Source organism: Acipenser ruthenus, chromosome 11 (assembly GCF_902713425.1).
Source record: "Acipenser ruthenus chromosome 11, fAciRut3.2 maternal haplotype, whole genome shotgun sequence".
Classification (NCBI taxonomy): domain Eukaryota; kingdom Metazoa; phylum Chordata; class Actinopteri; order Acipenseriformes; family Acipenseridae; genus Acipenser; species Acipenser ruthenus.
In genome coordinates this window covers 12,775,764-12,790,697 of record NC_081199.1, presented here as the reverse complement: position 1 = coordinate 12,790,697, position 14,934 = coordinate 12,775,764, and the positions used below count along the sequence as shown (strand labels likewise).

The 14,934-nt window shown below is 43.5% G+C and overlaps 1 protein-coding gene across 1 annotated transcript in view; it reads right to left on the bottom strand.

Moving 5' to 3' along the window:
* LOC117973352 (hydroperoxide isomerase ALOXE3-like) overlaps positions 1–14,141 on the bottom strand; it is a 50,500-nt gene extending 36,359 nt beyond the window's left edge. Inside the window, exon 1 of the mRNA XM_059033380.1 lies at positions 14,083–14,141. The gene's annotated coding sequence lies outside the window, so the exon portion shown is untranslated. The remainder of the gene's footprint in view (positions 1–14,082) is intronic.
* Between the last annotated feature and the right edge of the window lie 793 nt (positions 14,142–14,934).

The following is a 14,934-nucleotide window of genomic DNA, read 5'->3' as shown; positions in this document are numbered from 1 at the left end:
ATTATTCTTAAAATTGACTTTTTTTTGTTAAATACAAATATAAGAAATTCAACATATAGTGACACAACATCATACTGTTTCAAAGCAGGATTGTTAAACTAAACTTAAACCTGAATTTACCATCTAATAATGTAATCCAGCCGTACCACCTTAAACATGGTGTTTGGTCGATCCACGGCGAGTATGAAAACGTTATCAATGGGTGCTAGTTGCTAGTGTGTCTGCTGGTCAGTGTTTCCCAATTCTGGTCCTGGGGACCCCCTGTGTCTGCTGGTCAGTGTTTCCCAATTCTGGTCCTGGGGACCCCCTGTGTCTGCTGGTTTTTGTTCCAACTGAGCTGCTCTCAATTACCAGTACTTAACTGAACCCTTAATTGAACTAATAATTTACCTGATCAGAGTTTTTGAGTTATTTGTTAGCTCTTAAAGAATTGGATATTTCAAGTTATGTCTAAAAATGTATTAAGTAACTTGAATTGTTCAACTATTTACATGAACAATGAGAATAAGGTCTGAATTAAGCACACTATTGGTTGAATTAAGAGTTCGATTGAGAGCAACAACAGAAAACTGTTATTTAGTTCATAAAAAGTTGGGCGATTTCAAGTTCCTTATATACAGTTCCTTATACAGTATATAACTTAATCTCCAACTCTAAAATAATTCAAAAACTCTGATTAGGCAAATGGTTAGTTCAATTGAGGGTTAAATTAAGTAAACTGAGAGCAGCTCGGTTGGAATAAAAACCAGCAGGCACAACGGGTTCCCAGGAGCAGGATTGGGAACGTTAGGTTACTTACCATAACCCTGGTTCCCTGAAAGAGAAGACAACCACCAAACATTAAGTATGGGATATCCCTGCCCATTGGGTAGGTATCGCTGAGCTCTTTATATCAGAGCTGCCAATAGGCCCCTTCCTTGGATGATCCACTCGGTCCCGCCCACCGAGGTTATAAAACTACTATCCAAAGGAAGCCATTTCTCTTTTTCCGTCGAACCTGTGAGGGCGACCTCGCGGTTGGTGGTCATCTTCTCTTTCAGGGAACCAGGGTTACGGTAATTAACCTAAAACATTATGTATGGGATAATGCATACCAGAGCCGTCGCGAGGGAGAAGGAACGGCAGCATATGAGGGACGCACAAGCACTGTCTAACCCAGAGGTTAGCAGTGTGAACTTACACCCTCAAGGACCCTCATGCCTAATGAAGGCAGAGCAGGGTCTACCACATTAAGACAGTAGAACCTGGAGAAGGTATGCGGCGTAGCACAGCTAGCCGCTGTACAAATATCAGACATCGAGGCACCTCTGAAGAGGGCCCAACATGCAGCCAACCCTCTAGTGGAGTGTGCAGCTACCCTACCGGGTGGGGGGCAAGCCAGCACTATTAAATGCAGTCAAGACTGTATCCATAATCCAATGTGACAGATGCTGCTTAGAGAGGGGCTGTCCTAAGGTCAGTGTCCTATGACAGACGAAGAGCTGGTCAGATTGACACAGAGCTCTTGTGCTATGCATGTAGCATCTCAATTCCCGCACTGGGCAGAAGAAATTTAATCTCTCATCCTCCATTGAAGCAAACAGAGGTGGATGGAAGGATTCCCGTTCCACAGACTGATTAATGTGGAAGGCTGTGATCACCTTGGGGAGGAAAGCAGGGTTGGTGCGCAGAGACACCCTGCTGCCATCTTCCCAATACGCATGCAGGAGCTGTGCACAGACAGCGCCTGCAGCTCACTGACCCGCTTAGCAGAGGTGATAACCAAGAGGAAGGCTGTCTTCATAGACAGGTAGGCTACTTCAACTCTATGGAGTGTATGGGCTCAAACGGCGCCTTGTGAGAGCCTCCAGTACAACAATGAGGCCATTCGGGGAGAACAGTCCTCCTGGGAGGACGTAATTCCCGCGTGCCTTTAAGAAAACGGGTAGCCAAAAAATGCACGCCCGGAGACATTGAATCTACGGGGCATGGCAAGCAGAGATAGCCGCTAAATACACCTTCAAGGTGGAAGGTGACCTACCAGCATCAAGCAGTTCTTGCAGAAACTGTAAGATGTCTGGTATGGGGCAAGATATGGGGTCATGGCTTCTAGCCAGACACCAAGCTGGAAATACCTCCACTTATAGGTGTACAAAGACCTAGTGGAGTCTGCCCTAGTGCTCTGCAATGTACCCACAACCGCATCTCACAGCTCTAGGGCTAACCAGCGGTTCCTTTCAGGGGCCAGACCCATAGCCGGAACTTGCCTGGTCCGGGTGCCAAAGAGAGCCTTTTGTCTGACTGAGGAGATCCAAGAAGAAATAAATAATAATACTAACAATAATAATAATAATAATAATAATAATAATAATAATAATAATAATAATAATAGTAAAGGGAAGAGCACACTTTTTTTTGGGGGGGGGGGGGTTGGCAGAACCCACCGCAGCAGACGGGCCTACATAGCCAAGAGGGTCTACTCGATAGCGGGGATGCAGCAAAGCCTAGCCCCATGGAGGAGACGCGGCTGGAATAGTCACTCAACAGTGGGAATACGGAAGGCCTAGCCCCGTGGAGGAACTGTGTACTCTCCGGAAGAAAAGACAACCATTCGCGGAGGACTGCACAGGCAGTTGCTCACACATGACAGTCAGATACAAAGAGCAGCCTACCACACAAGTGAGGAAGCCGCTGAAAGACAGAAAGACAAAAGACTTGGTCTAATCAAAGTCATTGATTCCGGGAAAGCAGCAAGCCAGCTTTCAGCACGAATCCAAGGGAAATACAATTGACTCGACTCGAGAAGCTCTTTTCTTATCAATACGCTCAGCTAAACACAGAGGTCTTACCGTACTGTCTTGAGAAGGAAAAAGAGAAATGGCTTCCTTTGCATAGTAGTTTTATACCCTCGGTGGGCGGGACCTAGTGCATCATCCAAGGAAGGAGACTATTGGCAGCTCTGATATAAAGAGCTCAGCAATACCTACCCAATGGGCAGGGATATTCCATAATGTTTGATGGTCATCTTAGAATTGAAAGGGAAACACTGGGCTACTATGTATAGCTGTTTTCACACTACACATTAAAACTCAGGTTGAGTCGACACAGAGCTGCCCCCGGGTGACTCAGCCCTGAATTCAGCCCTGCATGCATTCACATTTGTATTACTCTGCAATGTATGGGTTAAGATTCGTCCCGAAGCTGGGCATGACAGTTTCAAACTACATATTTTCAACCACGTCAAACCTTTTGTTTTGTGGCTACTGCCATGCGCGTTTTCAACCCGAGTCAAACGCTTCATCCTGGCTCCACAGCCGCTGATTGAAACTACAGCGGAACATTGATTCCAGTCTTATAAAACCTAATGTTAAATACATTAAGAAATGCTTTTCAAATGTAGCCTAAAGACAGTGGTAAAGTAAAGCACAGAGAAGCATTGTAAAAGCACAGAGAGGGACAGTACAGTAAAGCACAGGGAAGGACAGTACAGTAAAGCACAGGGAAGCATTGTAAAAGCACAGAGATGAACAGTACAGTAAAGCACCGGGAAGCATTGTAAAAGCACAGAGAGGGAAAGTACAGTAAAGCACAGGGAAGCATTGTAAAAGCATAGAGAGGGACAGTACAGTAAAGCACAGAGAAGCATTGTAAAAGCACAGAGAGGGACAGTACAGTAAAGCACAGGGAGGGACAGTACAGTAAAGCACAGGGAAGCATTGTAAAAGCACAGAGATGAACAGTACAGTAAAGCACAGGGAAGCATTGTAAAAGCACAGAGAGGACAGTACAGTAAAGCACAGGGAAGCATTGTAAAAGCACAGAGAGGGGCAGTACAGTAAAGCACAGGGAAGCATTGTAAAAGCATAGAGAGGGACAGTACAGTAAAGCACAGAGAAGCATTGTAAAAGCACAGAGAGGGACAGTGCAGTAAAGCACAGGGAGGGACAGTACAGTAAAGCACAGGGAAGCATTGTAAAAGCACAGAGATGAACAGTACAGTAAAGCACAGGGAAGCATTGTAAAAGCACAGAGAGGGAAAGTACAGTAAAGCACCGGGAAGCATTGTAAAAGCACAGAGAGGGACAGTACAGTAAAGCACCGGGAAGCATTGTAAAAGCACAGAGAGGGACAGTACAGTAAAGCACAGGGAAGCATTGTAAAAGCACAGAGAGGACAGTACAGTAAAGCACAGGGAAGCATTATAAAAGCAAAGAGAGGGGAAGTACAGTAAAGCACAGGGAAGCATTGTAAATGCATAGAGAGGGACAGTACAGTAAATTACAGGGAAGCATTGTAAAAGCACAGAGAGGAAGAGTATAGTAAAGCACAAGGAAGCATTGTAAAAGCACAGAGAGGGACTGCACAGTAAAGCACAGGGAGGGACAGTACAGTAAAGCACAGGGAAGCATTGTAAAAGCATAGAGAGGGACAGTACAGTAAAGCACATGGAAGCATTGTAAAAGCATAGAGAGGGACAGTACAGTAAAGCACAGGGAAGCATTGTAAAAGCACAGAGAGGGACAGTACAGTAAAGCACAGGGAAGCATTGTAAAAGCACAGAGAGGGACAGTAAAGTAAAGCACAGGGAAGCATTGTAAAAGCATAGAGAGGGACAGTACAGTAAATCACAGGGAAGCATTGTAAAAGCACAGATAGGGACAGTACAGTAAAGCACAGGGAAGCACTGTAAAAGCATAGAGAGGGACAGTACAGTAAAGCACAGGGAAGCATTGTAAAAGCACAGAGAGGGACAGTACAGTAAAGCACAGGGAAGCATTGTAAAAGCACAGAGAGGGACAGCACAGTAAAGCACAGGGAGGGACAGTAAAGTAAAGCACAGGGAAGCATTGTAAAAGCACAGAGATGACAGTACAGTAAAGCACAGGGAAGCATTGTAAAAGCACAGAGAGGGACATTACAGTAAAGCACAGGGAAGCATTGTAAAAGCACAGAGAGGGACAGTACAGTAAAGCACAGGGAAGCATTATAGAAGCACAGAGAGGGACAGTACAGTAAAGCACAGGGAGGGACAGTACAGTAAAGCACAGGGAGGGACAGTACAGTAAAGCACAGGGAGGGACAGTACAGTAAAGCACAGGGAACCATTGTAAAAGCATAGAGAGGGACAGTACAGTAAAGCACAGGGAAGCATTGTAAAAGCACAGAGAGGGACGGTACAGTAAAGCACAGGGAAGCATTGTAAAAGCATAGAGAGGGACAGTACAGTAAAGCACATGGAAGCATTGTAAAAGCACAGAGAGAGACAGTACAGTAAAGCACAGGGAAGCATTGTAAAAGCATAGAGAGGGACAGTACAGTAAAGCACAGGGAAGCATTGTAAAAGCATAGAGAGGGACAGTACAGTAAAGCACAGGGAAGCATTGTAAAAGCATAGAGAGGGACAGTACAGTAAAGCACAGGGAAGCATTGTAAAAGCACAGAGAGGGACGGTACAGTAAAGCACAGGGAAGCATTGTAAAAGCATAGAGAGGGACAGTACAGTAAAGCACATGGAAGCATTCTAAAAGCACAGAGAGAGACAGTACAGTAAAGCACAGGGAAGCATTGTAAAACCACAGAGAGGGACAGTACAGTAAAGCACAGGGAAGCATTGTAAAAGCACAGAGAGGGACAGCACAGTAAAGCACAGGGACAGTACAGTAAAGCACAGGGAAGCATTGTAAAAGCACAGAGAGGGACAGTAAAGTAAAGCACAGGGAAGCATTGTAAAAGCATAGAGAGGGACAGTACAGTAAAGCACAGGGAAGCATTGTAAAAGCACAGATAGGGACAGTACAGTAAAGCACAGGGAAGCACTGTAAAAGCATAGAGAGGGACAGTACAGTAAAGCACAGGGAAGCATTGTAAAAGCACAGAGAGGGACAGTAAAGTAAAGCACAGGGAAGCATTGTAAAAGCACAGAGAGGGACAGCACAGTAAAGCACAGGGAGGGACAGTAAAGTAAAGCACAGGGAAGCATTGTAAAAGCACAGAGATGACAGTACAGTAAAGCACAGGGAAGCATTGGAAAAGCACAGAGAGGGACATTACAGTAAAGCACAGGGAAGCATTGTAAAAGCACAGAGAGGGACAGTACAGTAAAGCACAGGGAAGCATTATAGAAGCACAGAGAGGGACAGTACAGTAAAGCACAGGGAGGGACAGTACAGTAAAGCACAGGTAGGGGCAGTACAGTAAAGCACAGGGAGGGACAGTACAGTAAAGCACAGGGAACCATTGTAAAAGCATAGAGAGGGACAGTACAGTAAAGCACAGGGAAGCATTGTAAAAGCACAGAGAGGGACGGTACAGTAAAGCACAGGGAAGCATTGTAAAAGCATAGAGAGGGACAGTACAGTAAAGCACATGGAAGCATTGTAAAAGCACAGAGAGAGACAGTACAGTAAAGCACAGGGAAGCATTGTAAAACCACAGAGAGGGACAGTACAGTAAAGCACAGGGAAGCATTGTAAAAGCACAGAGAGGGACAGCACAGTAAAGCACAGGGACAGTACAGTAAAGCACAGGGAAGCATTGTAAAAGCACAGAGAGGGACAGCACAGTAAAGCACAGGTAGGGACAGTAAAGTAAAGCACAGGGAAGCATTGTAAAAGCACAGAGATGACAGTACAGTAAAGCACAGGGAAGCATTGTAAAAGCACAGAGAGGGACAGTACAGTAAAGCACAGGGGAGCATTGTAAAAGCACAGAGAGGGACAGTACAGTAAAGCACAGGGAAGCATTGTAAAAGCATAGAGAGGGACAGTACAGTAAAGCACAGGGAAGCACTGTAAAAGCACAGAGAGGGACAGTACAGTAAAGCACAGGGAAGCATTGTAAAAGCACAGAGAGGGACAGCACAGTAAAGCACAGGGAGGGACAGTACAGTAAAGCACAGGGAAGCATTGTAAAAGCATAGAGAGGGACAGTACAGTAAAGCACAGGGAAACATTGTAAAAGCTTAGAGAGGACAGTACGGTAAAGCACAGGGAAGCATTGTAAAAGCACAGAGAGGGACAGTACAGTAAAGAACAGGGAAGCATTGTAAAAGCATAGAGAGGGACAGTACAGTAAAGCACAGGGAGGGACAGTACAGTAAAGCACAGGGAAGCATTGTAAAAGCACAGAGATGAACAGTACAGTAAAGCACAGGGAAGCATTGTAAAAGCACAGAGAGGACAGTACAGTAAAGCACAGGGAAGCATTGTAAAAGCACAGAGAGGGGCAGTACAGTAAAGCACAGGGAAGCATTGTAAAAGCATAGAGAGGGACAGTACAGTAAAGCACAGAGAAGCATTGTAAAAGCACAGAGAGGGACAGTACAGTAAAGCACAGGGAGGGACAGTACAGTAAAGCACAGGGAAGCATTGTAAAAGCACAGAGATGAACAGTACAGTAAAGCACAGGGAAGCATTGTAAAAGCACAGAGAGGGAAAGTACAGTAAAGCACCGGGAAGCATTGTAAAAGCACAGAGAGGGACAGTACAGTAAAGCACCGGGAAGCATTCTAAAAGCATAGAGAGGGACAGTACAGTAAAGCACCGGGAAGCATTGTAAAAGCACAGAGAGGGACAGTACAGTAAAGCACATGGAAGCATTGTAAAAGCACAGTGAGGGACAGCACAGTAAAGCACAGGGAGGGACAGTACAGTAAAGCACAGGGAAGCATTGTAAAAGCATAGAGAGGGACAGTACAGTAAAGCACCGGGAAGCATTGTAAAAGCACAGAGAGGGACAGTACAGTAAAGCACATGGAAGCATTGTAAAAGCACAGAGAGGGACAGCACAGTAAAGCACAGGGAGGGACAGTACAGTAAAGCACAGGGAAGCATTGTAAAAGCATAGAGAGGGACAGTACAGTAAAGCACAGGGAAGCATTGTAAAAGCACAGAGAGGGACAGTACAGTAAAGTAAAGCACAGGGAAGCATTGTAAAAGCACAGAGAGGACAGTACAGTAAAGCACAGGGAAGCATTGTAAAAGCACAGAGAGGGACATTACAGTAAAGCACAGGGAAGCATTGTAAAAGCACAGAGAGGGACAGTACAGTAAAGCACAGGGAAGCATTATAGAAGCACAGAGAGGGACAGTACAGTAAAGAACAGGGAGGGACAGTACAGTAAAGCACAGGGAGGGACAGTACAGTAAAGCACAGGGAGGGACAGTACAGTAAAGCACAGGGAAGCATTGTAAAAGCATAGAGAGGGACAGTACATTAAAGCACAGGGAAGCATTGTAAAAGCTCAGAGAGGGACGGTACAGTAAAGCACAGGGAAGCATTGTAAAAGCATAGAGAGGGACAGTACAGTAAAGCACAGGGAAGCATTGTAAAAGCACAGAGAGAGACAGTACAGTAAAGCACAGGGAAGCATTGTAAAAGCACAGAGAGGGACAGTACAGTAAAGCACAGGGAAGCATTGTAAAGGCATAGAGAGGGACAGTACAGTAAAGCACAGGGAAGCATTGTAAAAGCATAGAGAGGGACAGTACAGTAAAGCACAGGGAAGCATTGTAAAAGCACAGAGAGGGACAGTACAGTAAAGCACAGGGAAGCATTGTAAAAGCACAGAGAGGGACAGTACAGTAAAGCACAGGGAAGCATTGTAAAAGCATAGAGAGGGACAGTACAGTAAAGCACAGGGAAGCATTGTAAAAGCACAGAAAGGGACAGTACAGTAAAGCACAGGGAAGCATTGTAAAAGCATAGAGAGGGACAGTTCAGTAAAGCACAGGGAAGCATTGTAAAAGCATAGAGAGGGACAGTACAGTAAAGCACATGGAAGCATTGTAAAAGCACAGAGAGGGACAGTACAGTAAAGCACAGGGAAGCATTGTAAAAGCACAGAGAGGGACAGCACAGTAAAGCACAGGGACAGTACAGTAAAGCACAGGGAAGCATTGTAAAAGCATAGAGAGGGACAGTACAGTAAAGCACAGGGAAGCATTGTAAAAGCACAGTGAGGGGCAGTACAGTAAAGCACAGGGAAGCATTGTAAAAGCATAGAGAGGGACAGTACAGTAAAGCACAGAGAAGCATTGTAAAAGCACAGAGAGGGACAGTACAGTAAAGCACAGGGAGGGACAGTACAGTAAAGCACAGGGAAGCATTGTAAAAGCACAGAGATGAACAGTACAGTAAAGCACAGGGAAGCATTGTAAAAGCACAGAGAGGGAAAGTACAGTAAAGCACCGGGAAGCATTGTAAAAGCACAGAGAGGGACAGTACAGTAACGCACCGGGAAGCATTGTAAAAGCACAGAGAGGGACAGTACAGTAAAGCACAGGGAAGCATTGTAAAAGCACAGAGAGGACAGTACAGTAAAGCACAGGGAAGCATTGTAAAACCACAGAGAGAGACAGTACAGTAAAGCACAGGGAAGCATTGTAAAAGCATAGAGAGGGACAGTACAGTAAAGCACCGGGAAGCATTGTAAAAGCACAGAGAGGGACAGTACAGTAAAGCACATGGAAGCATTGTAAAAGCACAGAGAGGGACAGCACAGTAAAGCACAGGGAGGGACAGTACAGTAAAGCACAGGGAAGCATTGTAAAAGCATAGAGAGGGACAGTACAGTAAAGCACAGGGAAGCATTGTAAAAGCACAGAGAGGGACAGTACAGTAAAGTAAAGCACAGGGAAGCATTGTAAAAGCACAGAGAGGACAGTACAGTAAAGCACAGGGAAGCATTGTAAAAGCACAGAGAGGGACATTACAGTAAAGCACAGGGAAGCATTGTAAAAGCACAGAGAGGGACAGTACAGTAAAGCACAGGGAAGCATTATAGAAGCACAGAGAGGGACAGTACAGTAAAGAACAGGGAGGGACAGTACAGTAAAGCACAGGGAGGGACAGTACAGTAAAGCACAGGGAGGGACAGTACAGTAAAGCACAGGGAAGCATTGTTAAAGCATAGAGAGGGACAGTACATTAAAGCACAGGGAAACATTGTAAAAGCTCAGAGAGGGACGGTACAGTAAAGCACAGGGAAGCATTGTAAAAGCATAGAGAGGGACAGTACAGTAAAGCACAGGGAAGCATTGTAAAAGCACAGAGAGAGACAGTACAGTAAAGCACAGGGAAGCATTGTAAAAGCACAGAGAGGGACAGTACAGTAAAGCACAGGGAAGCATTGTAAAAGCATAGAGAGGGACAGTACAGTAAAGCACAGGGAAGCATTGTAAAAGCATAGAGAGGGACAGTACAGTAAAGCACAGGGAAGCATTGTAAAAGCACAGAGAGGGACAGTACAGTAAAGCACAGGGAAGCATTGTAAAAGCACAGAGAGGGACAGTACAGTAAAGCACAGGGAAGCATTGTAAAAGCATAGAGAGGGACAGTACAGTAAAGCACAGGGAAGCATTGTAAAAGCACAGAAAGGGACAGTACAGTAAAGCACAGGGAAGCATTGTAAAAGCATAGAGAGGGACAGTACAGTAAAGCACAGGGAAGCATTGTAAAAGCATAGAGAGGGACAGTACAGTAAAGCACATGGAAGCATTGTAAAAGCACAGAGAGGGACAGTACAGTAAAGCACAGGGAAGCATTGTAAAAGCACAGAGAGGGACAGCACAGTAAAGCACAGGGACAGTACAGTAAAGCACAGGGAAGCATTGTAAAAGCATAGAGAGGGACAGTACAGTAAAGCACAGGGAAGCATTGTAAAAGCACAGAGAGGGACAGTACAGTAAAGCACAGGGAAGCATTGTAAAACCACAGAGAGGGACAGTACAGTAAAGCACAGGGAAGCATTGTAAAAGCACAGAGAGGGACAGTACAGTAAAGCACAGTCAAGCATTGTAAAAGCATAGAGAGGGACAGTACAGTAAAGCACAGGGAAGCATTGTAAAAGCACAGAGAGGGACAGTACAGTAAAGCACAGGGAAGCATTGTAAAAGCACAGAGAGGGACAGCACAGTAAAGCACAGGGAGGGACAGTACAGTAAAGCACAGGGAAGCATTGTAAAAGCATAGAGAGGGACAGTACAGTAAAGCAAAGGGAAGCATTGTAAAAGCACAGAGAGGGACAGTACAGTAAAGCACAGGGAAGCATTGTAAAAGCATAGAGAGGGACAGTACAGTAAAGCACAGGGAAGCATTGTAAAAGCACAGAGAGGGACAGTACAGTAAAGCGCAGGGAAGCATTGTAAAAGCATAGAGAGGGACAGTACAGTAAAGCACAGGGAAGCATTGTAAAACCACAGAGAGGGACAGTACAGTAAAGCACAGGGAAGCATTGTAAAAGCACAGAGAGGGACAGTACAGTAAAGCACAGGGAAGCATTGTAAAAGCACAGAGAGGGACGGTACAGTAAAGCACAGGGAAGCATTGTAAAAGCATAGAGAGGGACAGTACAGTAAAGCACAGGGAAGCATTGTAAAAGCACAGAGAGGGACAGTACAGTAAAGCACAGGGAAGCATTGTAAAAGCATAGAGAGGGACAGTACAGTAAAGCACCGGGAAGCATTGTAAAAGCATAGAGAGGGACAGTACAGTAAAGCACAGGGAAGCATTGTAAAAGCACAGAGAGGGACAGTACAGTAAAGCACAGGGAAGCATTGTAAAAGCATAGAGAGGGACAGTACAGTAAAGCACAGGGAAGCATTGTAAAAGCATAGAGAGGGACAGTACAGTAAAGCACAGGGAAGCATTGTAAAAGCACAGAGAGGGACAGCACAGTAAAGCACAGGGACAGTACAGTAAAGCACAGGGAAGCATTGTAAAAGCATAGAGAGGGACAGTACAGTAAAGCACAGGGAAGCATTGTAAAAGCACAGAGAGGGACAGTACAGTAAATCACAGGGAAGCATTGTAAAAGCACAGAGAGGGACAGTACAGTAAAGCACATGGAAGCATTGTAAAAGCACAGAGAGGGACAGTAAAGTAAAGCACAGGGAACCATTGTAAAAGCACAGAGAGGGACAGTACAGTAAAGCACAGGGAAGCATTGTAAAAGCATAGAGAGGGACAGTACAGTAAAGCACAGGGAAGCATTGTAAAAGCACAGAGAGGGACAGTACAGTAAAGCACAGGGAAGCATTGTAAAAGCTTAGAGAGGACAGTACAGTAAAGCACAGGGAAGCATTGTAAAAGCACAGAGAGGGACAGTACAGTAAAGCACAGGGAAGCATTGTAAAAGCACAGAGAGGGACAGTACAGTAAAGCACAGGGAAGCATTGTAAAAGCATAGAGAGGGACAGTACAGTAAAGCACAGGGAAGCATTGTAAAAGCACAGAGTGGGACAGTACAGTAAAGCACATGGAAGCATTGTAAAAGCATAGAGAGGGACAGTACAGTAAAGCACAGGGAAGCATTGTAAAAGCACAGAGAGGGACAGTACAGTAAAGCACATGGAAGCATTGTAAAAGCATAGAGAGGGACAGTACAGTAAAGCACAGGGAAGCATTGTAAAAGCACAGACAGGGACAGTACAGTAAAGCACAGGGAAGCATTGTAAAAGCACAGAGAGGGACAGTACAGTAAAGCACAGGGAAGCATTGTATAAGCAGAGAGGTCTCTCTAACTCTCATTATATTATCTTTTTCTTCTCATTAAATTGTACTTTATTCTCTCAAGTTCTCTTTTTCTCGCGGTTCTTTGTAATTCTTTGAAATTCTCGCTTTCAAATTCAAATTGAACTTTATTGGCACGATATTGAGTTTATGCATTAAGTATTGAAAAAAGCATTTACAGAACGAAAACACAACAATATGGTAACCAGGCTCACCTGCTGCTCATCCCATACGTAAGAACCATATATAAAATATATAGACAAGAATGTATTTTAAATAAATGACCCATATATATTAGTAGGTTATTTCAAAACTAGGTTATATACATTTTTGTGTAAAAATAATATATTTCATGTATTATTATTATTATTATTATTATTATTATTATTATTATTATTATTATTTTTATTATTATTATTATTCAAACAATATATTCAAAATATATTCCCTCCATATATTAATATACGAACATTAAACCTATATATTTAAAATATATGAACCGGTACTTCAATACATATTTCCATATGGATTGACGGTTTTTTAGCTCGTCTTCTATCAGTATTTGTTCAATTTCATATAACCATTTACCTGTGTAAACTGCAAAAATCAAAATGGGCTAAAATATTTTAAGTCGTCCCGTCCTCCCTCTGCCTCTCTCTGTCTCTCTCTCTCTCGCACACTCTTCATTTATCCAGTCTCAAGAGTTCGCCTTCATTTTATAGCTGTCTTTTTTTGTTTTGTTTTTGTTTTTTACAATTAGGCTATTTTAATTCCTCCCCCTTTCCGACCCTTTTTAATTCTTTCCTTGTTCCATACAAAAATTCATCTGAATCATTACCTGACTGATTCCAGTGAACTTGTTAAAAAAAAAAAAAAAAAAAAAAAAAAAAAACTTGTCAAACTGCCAAACTAACACAGTTTATAATAGAACACCAGACAACCGTTTTACTCAAGCCTTTTCAAACTTAGAACTGCACTAGGACTAGTTAACGCAGCACGTGAGCCCTGTCCACACTACATAACCGATCTCGAGAACCGTACTCGAAACCGCTCTAATTAATCCAGCTCAGAGCGTCCACACTGAAGTACCGTTTCATGTTTAGTCAGACTTAATGCGTCCACACACCATTAGAATAGTTCAGTTACAATTCCCAGCAGCGCAACGAACCGTGGAAATAAATACGATAGTATCCCATCATGCACTGTATTTTAAAATAATGTGTTATGCCCCATATTAACAGAGATCCATATTGCATAAATGAAATATAAGAAGTTTTCAGGTTTTATTTTTAATCAGGTGAAGTCCCTTTAAACAAATTGAGCTGATTCCGTTTTATAATTAAACTCAGAAAAGCTGTTAATTACAAAACAGTCTTTGTTTTTACCTTCATATCTTGCCTGAGCCTAATTCTGGTCCTCTTAATTTTATTTCAAACAGAGCTGACAAATTACGCAATTTGTTCATCCCCAATCCTACTTTTAACTCGCATTTCATTTTTGCAGTCGCCTAATTTAACGTTGTGTTTTTGTTATATTCCCCAATAGTTTAACAGAGATGTCCTGACAGATTTTTTGAAGCATAAAAATGAATACCTAGCACGGAGTGTACACTGATAGCAAGTCCTTCTGGCGCCTGCTCTGTGTATTTCGCCAAACATACCACAAAGCATTTTGGGATATTGGAGGATATACAAAAAAATGTAGTTTGGTATTACAGCGTCCACACTTCTGATAAACCGCACTACCTGATGCGATCTAATTAGAACCGGACTCGAGACTACCCCCTGGTTCTCGAGTACGGTATTAAATGCTGCGTAGTGTGGACGCAAACCGTATTTAGCACTTTTAAGCCGGCTTAAATGCAACTAATACGGTTTAAAGGCATAGTGTGGACAGGGCCTTAAGGTGCACCTTATGGTTAACACCGTTTAGCAAATATGCTCTCATACCATTTTATTTCAATACATTAACATACGTTTTGAATAGTCATAATATGCTAATAGACCCTGCACGTTATTTTTAAGGCATGTTATTATTATTATTTATTTCTTAGCAGACGCACTTATCCAGGGTGACTTACAATTGTTACAAGATATCACATTAATTTTACATACAATTACTCATTTATACAGTTGGGTTTTTACTGGAGCAATCTAGGTAAAGTACCTTGCTCAAGGGTACCACAGCAGGGTACCACAGCAGTGTCCCCCACTGGGGATTGAACCCACAACCTTTTGGTCAAGAGTCCAGAGCCCTAACCACTACTCCACACTGCTGCCTAGTGTGTGTTAACTCATAAGTACGGTGGCCCAAAAGTGCAAGTCAGTGTCATCTTAAAAAGTGCAGGCGAATCTACAAAGATGCATGTCGAATTCACAGAGAAGGGTGGCGAATACAGAAAAACTTATGACGGAAATAAAAAGGGGCAGCATCTTAAAAGGGTGG